The sequence below is a fragment of the Kogia breviceps genome, chromosome 6 (genome assembly GCF_026419965.1).
Source record: "Kogia breviceps isolate mKogBre1 chromosome 6, mKogBre1 haplotype 1, whole genome shotgun sequence".
Taxonomy (NCBI): domain Eukaryota; kingdom Metazoa; phylum Chordata; class Mammalia; order Artiodactyla; family Physeteridae; genus Kogia; species Kogia breviceps.
In genome coordinates, this window is record NC_081315.1 from 70948440 (window position 1) to 70954439 (window position 6000).

Below are 6000 nucleotides of genomic sequence, written 5' to 3' on the forward strand. Positions count from 1 at the left end.
TTCCCTGGTGGTGCAGTGGTTGAGAGTCCCCCTGCCGATGCAGGGGACACAGGTTCGTGCCCCGGTCTGGGAGGATCCCACATGCCGCGGAGCAACTAAGCCCGTGCGCCACAACTACTGAGCCTGTGCTCTAGAGCCCGCGAGCCACAGCTACTGAAGCCCGCGTGCCTAGAGCTGTGCTCAGCAACAAGAGAAGCCACCGCAATGAGAAGCCCGCGCACCTCAACAAAGAGTAGCCCCCGCTCGCCGCAACTAGAGAAAGCCCACGCGCAGCAACGAAGACCCAACACAGCCAAAAATAAATAAATAAATAAATAATAAATTTATAAAAAATGTTGGTGTTTTCTTATTATTGGGTTTTGAAAATTCTTTATGTATTATGGATATAAATCCTTTATCAAATATGTGACTTGCAAATAATTTCTTCTAATCTTTGGCCTTTGTATTTATTCTTTTACTGTCTTTCAAAAACCAGAAATTATTAATTCTGATTATGACCAATTTATCAGTTTTTCACTGTATGGAAAGTCTTTGCCTAATCCAATGTCAAAAATATTTTCTCCTATGTTTTCTTTTGGAAGATTTATAGTTCTAGTTTTTATTGTTAGGCCTATGACCTATTTGAGTTAATGTTTATATATGGTATAAGCTATAGATTGAAATAATTCTAATTATTCTTCTTTTTTAAATATAAATATGTGCCATTTGTTGAGAGGACTGTCTTTTCTCCACAAAATTGCCTTTGCCTCTCTTTCAAAAATAAATCCATTCTGGACCCTATATTCTTTGTCTATATTGACACCAATGCTATACTGATTTGATTACTGTAGATTTCTTTTAATACTTGATATCACCTTGTATAATCCTTCAGAATTTTTTAAGGATTTCTTCACTAAAATTTTATTTTCTTAGACCAGTTTTAGGTTCACAAAAAAACTGCAGGGAAGGTACAGAGTTTCCATATACCCTCCCACCCCCAAACATGCACGGCTTCCCCCATTATCAACAACCTCACCAGAGTGGTGCATTTGTTACAACTGATGAAGCTACATTGACACATCGTAATTACCCTAAGTTATAGTTTTTCATTAGGGTTCACTTCTGGTTTTGTATATTCTGTGGGTTTGAATTAACATATAATGACATGTATCCACCATATGGTATCATACAGAATATTTTCACTGCCCTAAAAGTCCTCTTTGCTCAACCTATTCATCTCTCCTCCAACCTAACCCCTGGCAGCCATTGATCATTTTACTGTCTCCATAGTTTTGCCTTTTCCAGAATGTCATACTGTTGGAATCATACACTATGTATCCTTTTCAGATTGGCTTCTTTCACTTAGCAATATGCACTTAAGTTTCCTCCATGTCTTTTAATGGTTTAATAGCTCATTTCTTTCTAGTGCTGAATGATATTCCATATTTCTTTATCCATTAAGCTACTGAAGGACATCCTGGTTGTCTTCAAGTTTGCCAATTGCAAATAAAGCTGCCATAAACATCTGTGTGGACGTAAGTTTTCAACTCCTTTCAGTAAATACCAAGGAGTGCTATGGCTAGATTATGTGTTTTGTTTCGTAAGAAACCCCCAAACTGTCTTCCAAAGTGGCTGTAGCATTTTGCATTCCCATCAGTAATGAATGAGTGTTCCCGTTGTGCCACATCCCTGTCAGTATTTGGTATTGCCAGTGTTCCAGATTTTGGCCATTCTAATAGGTGTGTAGTGGCATCTCATTGTTGTTTTAATTTGCATTTCCCAGATGACATATGATGTGGAGCATCTTTTTTATGATTATTTGTCATCTGTCTATCTTTATTGGTGAATTGTCTGTTAAGGTCTTTGGCCCATGTTTAAATCTAGTTGCTTGTTTTCTTGATGTTGAGTTTTAAGAATTCTTTGTATATTTTGAATAACAGTCCTTTATCAGATGTGTCTTTTGCAAATAATTTCCCAAGTGTGTGACTTGTCTTCCCATTTTCTTGACATAATCTTTTGCAGAGCAGAAGTTTTTAATTTTAATAAAATTTATCTTATTAATGATTTATTTTATGAAATGTACCTTTGGTGTTGTATTTAAAAAGTCATCACTATACTCAAGGTCATCTAGGTTTTCTCTTATGTTATCTTCTAGGAGTTTTATAGCTTCATATTTCACATGTAGGTCTGTGATCCATTTTGAGTTAAATTTGTGGAGGATTTAAGGTCTGTATTTATTTATTTATTTATCTATTTATTTTTTTTTTGTGGTACGCGGGCCTCTCACTGCTGTGGCCTCTCCCGCTGCGGAGCACAGGCTCCGGACGCGCAGGCCCAGTGGCCATGGCTCATGGGCCCAGCCGCTCCGCGGCATGTGGGATCCTCCCAGACCGGGGCACGAACCCGTGTCCCCTGCATCAGCAGGCGGACTCTCAACCACTGTGCCACCAGGGAAGCCCTAAAGTCTGTATTTAGATGATGATGACTCTTCATTTTTTTTTTCTTTCTTTCTATCTTTCTTTTTTTTTTTTTTGAATGTATATGTCTAGTTGTTCCAGAACCATTTGTTGAAAAGGTTATCTTTGCTCCATCGAATTGCCTTTGCTCCTTTATCAAAGATCAGTTGACCATACTGATGTGGGTCAATTTCTGGGCTCTCTATTCTGTTTCATTGATCTATTTGTCTATTCTTTTGCTGATACTACATAGTACCTTAATTACTGTAGCTTTATAGTAAATCTTGAAGTCAGTGAGTGTCAGTCCTCCAAATTTGTTTTAGGTTTTTCGTAGATACTCTTTTTCAGGGTGAGAATCACTCTTTTTATTCATAGTCTTCTAGGAGATTTTGTTTGTTTCTTTTTCGTCTGTTTTTAGGAAGGAATAGATGTTGCATTTTGTCAAATGTTTTTCACGCATCTATCGAGATGATCATATGGTTTTTCTTTTTTATTCTGTTAATATGGTGAATTACACTGATTGATTTTCATTACTAAACCAGTCTTATATTCCTAGAATAAACCCTAGTTGGTCATGATATAGTATACTTTTTATATTTTTTGGATTTAATTTGAAATTTTTTTCTTTTTTTTTTTTTTGCATTACATGGGCCTCTCACTGTCGTGGCCTCTCCCATTGTGGAGCACAGGCTCTGGACACGCAGGCGCAGTGGCCATGGCTCACGGGCCTAGCCGCTCCACAGCATGTGGGATCTTCCCGGACTAGGGCACAAACCCGTGTCCCCTGCATCGGCAGGTGGACTCTCAACCACTGCACCACCAGGGAAGCCCTCTAATAATTTTTGCATCAATTTTTATGAGAATTATTGGACTATAGTTTTCTTTTCCTACGACATCTTTGTCTAGTTTTAGTATTACAGTTATTCTGGCTTCATAGAATTATTTAGTGTTTTCTATTTTCTGAAAGAGATTTTACAGAATTGGAATTACTTCTTCCTTAGATATTTGGTAAAATGGTGAAGCCATGTGGACCCTGAATTTTCTTTGTGGGAAGGTTTATAATTATAAATTTAATTTTAAAAATAAATATAGGGCTTTCAGTATTTACCCATGCAGTGTCAACTCCAAGAGTTTTCATTCCTCTGTGTTGATCCAGATTTTTATCTTATCCCATTGTCCTTCAGAACTCCTTTAATATTTATTGTTATACAGGCTTGCTGCTGATGAACTTATGAGCTTAAATGTCTGAGAAAGCCTTTATTTTACCTTTGTTTTAAAATAATATAGAATTTTAGTTGATAAGCTTTTATTCATTACTTTAAACATGTGCAAGCAAAGGGAAAGAGTACTTATAAAGAGATTGGGAGTACGTAGAGTTTAAAAAATTTTTTTAAAATAAAATATCTTGAGTGAAAAAATAAAAATAAATAATTTTTTTTAAAAAAATAAAAGATCTTATAGGATTGGTTCAAGATGGTGTAGTAGAAAGACATGCGCTCACTCCCTCTGGTGAGAACACTGACATCACAACTAACTGCTGAACAATCATCGACAGGAAGACACTGGAACTCACCAAAAATGATACCCCAAATCCAAAGACAAAGGAGAAGCCACAATGAGACAGTAGGAGTGGTGCAGTCACAATAAAATCAAATCCCATAACTGCTGGGTGGGTGATTCACAAACTGCAGAACACTTATAGCACAGAAGTCCACCCACTGGAGTGAAGGTTCTGAGCCGCACGTCAGGCTTCCGAATGTGAGGGTCTGGCAAAGGAGGGGGAATTCCTAGAGAATCAGAATTTGAAGGCTAGCAGGATTTTGATTGCACAACTCTGATAGAACTGGGGAAAACAGACTCCACTCTTGGAGGGCACACGCAAAGTAATGTGCACATCAGGACCAAGGGAAAGGAGAAGTTACCCCATAGGAGACTGAACCAGACCTACCTGCTAGTGTTGGAAGGTCTCCTGCAGAGACAGGGGGTAACTGTGGCTCACTGTGTGGACAAGGACACTGGTGGCAGAAGTTCTGGGAAGTACTCCTTGGCATGAGCCCTCTCAGAGTCCACTATTAGCCCCACCAAAGGGCCAGGTAGGCTCCAGTGTTGGGTCACCTCAGGCCAAACAACCAACAGGGAGGGAACCCAGCCCCACCCATCAGCAGACAAGCGGTTTTACTGAGCTCTGCCCACCAGAGCAGCACCCAGCTCTACCCACCACCAGTCCCTCCCATCAGGAAAGTTAAACAAGCCTCTTAGATAGCCTCATCCACCAGAGGGCAGACAGCAGAAGCAAGAAGAACTACAATCCTGCAGCCTGTGGAACAAAAACCACATTCACAGAAATATAGATAAGATGAAAAGGCAGAGGGCTATGTACCAGATGAAGGAACAAGATAAAAACCCCAAGAAAACAACTAAATGAAGTGGAGATAGGAAACCTTCCAGAAAAAGAATTCAGAATAATGATAGTGAAGATGATCCAGGACCTTGGAAAGAGAATGGAGGCAAAGATCGAGAAGATGCAAGAAATGTTTAACAAGGACCTAGAAGAATTAAAGAACAAACCCCTAGAAAATTTAAAGAACAAACAAACAGAGATGAACAATACAATAACTGAAATGAATAATACACTAGAAGGAATTAATAGCAAAATAACTGAGGCAGAAGAACGGATCAGTGACCTGGAAGACAGAATGGTGGAATTCACTGCTGTGGAGCAGAATAAAGAAAAAAGAATGAAAAGAAATGAAGACAGCCTAAGAGACCTCTGGGAAAACATTAAACACAACAACGTTCACATTCTAGGGGTAGCAGAAGGAGAAGAGAGAGAGAAAGGACCCTAGAAAATATTTGAAGAGATTATAGTTGAAAACTTCCCTAACATGGGAAAGGAAATAGCCACCAAAGTCCAGGAAGCACAGCGAGTCCCATACTGGATAAACACAAGAATAAATGTGTCTAGACACATAGTAATCAAGGGGGCAAAAATTAAAGACAAAGAAAAATTATTGAAAGCAACAAGGGAAAAATGACAAATAACATACAAGGGAACTCCCCTAAGGTTAACAGCTAATTTCTCAGCAGAAGCTCTACAAGCCAGAAGGGAGTGGCATGATACATTTAAAGTGATGAAAGAGAAGAACCTACAACCAAGATTACTCTACCCAGCAAGGATCTCATTCAGATTCAATGGAGAAATCAAGAGCTTTAGAGACAAGCAAAAGCTAAGAGAATTCAGCACCACCAAACCAGCTCTACAACAAATGCTAAAGGAACTTCTCTAAATGGGAAACACAAGAGAAGAAAAGGAACTAAAAAACAAACCCATAACAAGTCAGAAAATGGTAATAGGAACATACATATCGATAATTACCTTAAACGTGAATGGATTAAGTGTTCCAACCAAAAGACACAGGCTTGCTGAAGGGATCCAAAGACAAGACCCATATATATGCTATCTACAAGAGACCCACATCAGCCCTAGTGACACATACAGACTGAAAGTGAGGGGATGGAAAAAGATATTCCATGCAAATGTAAATCAAAAGAGAGCTGGAGTAGC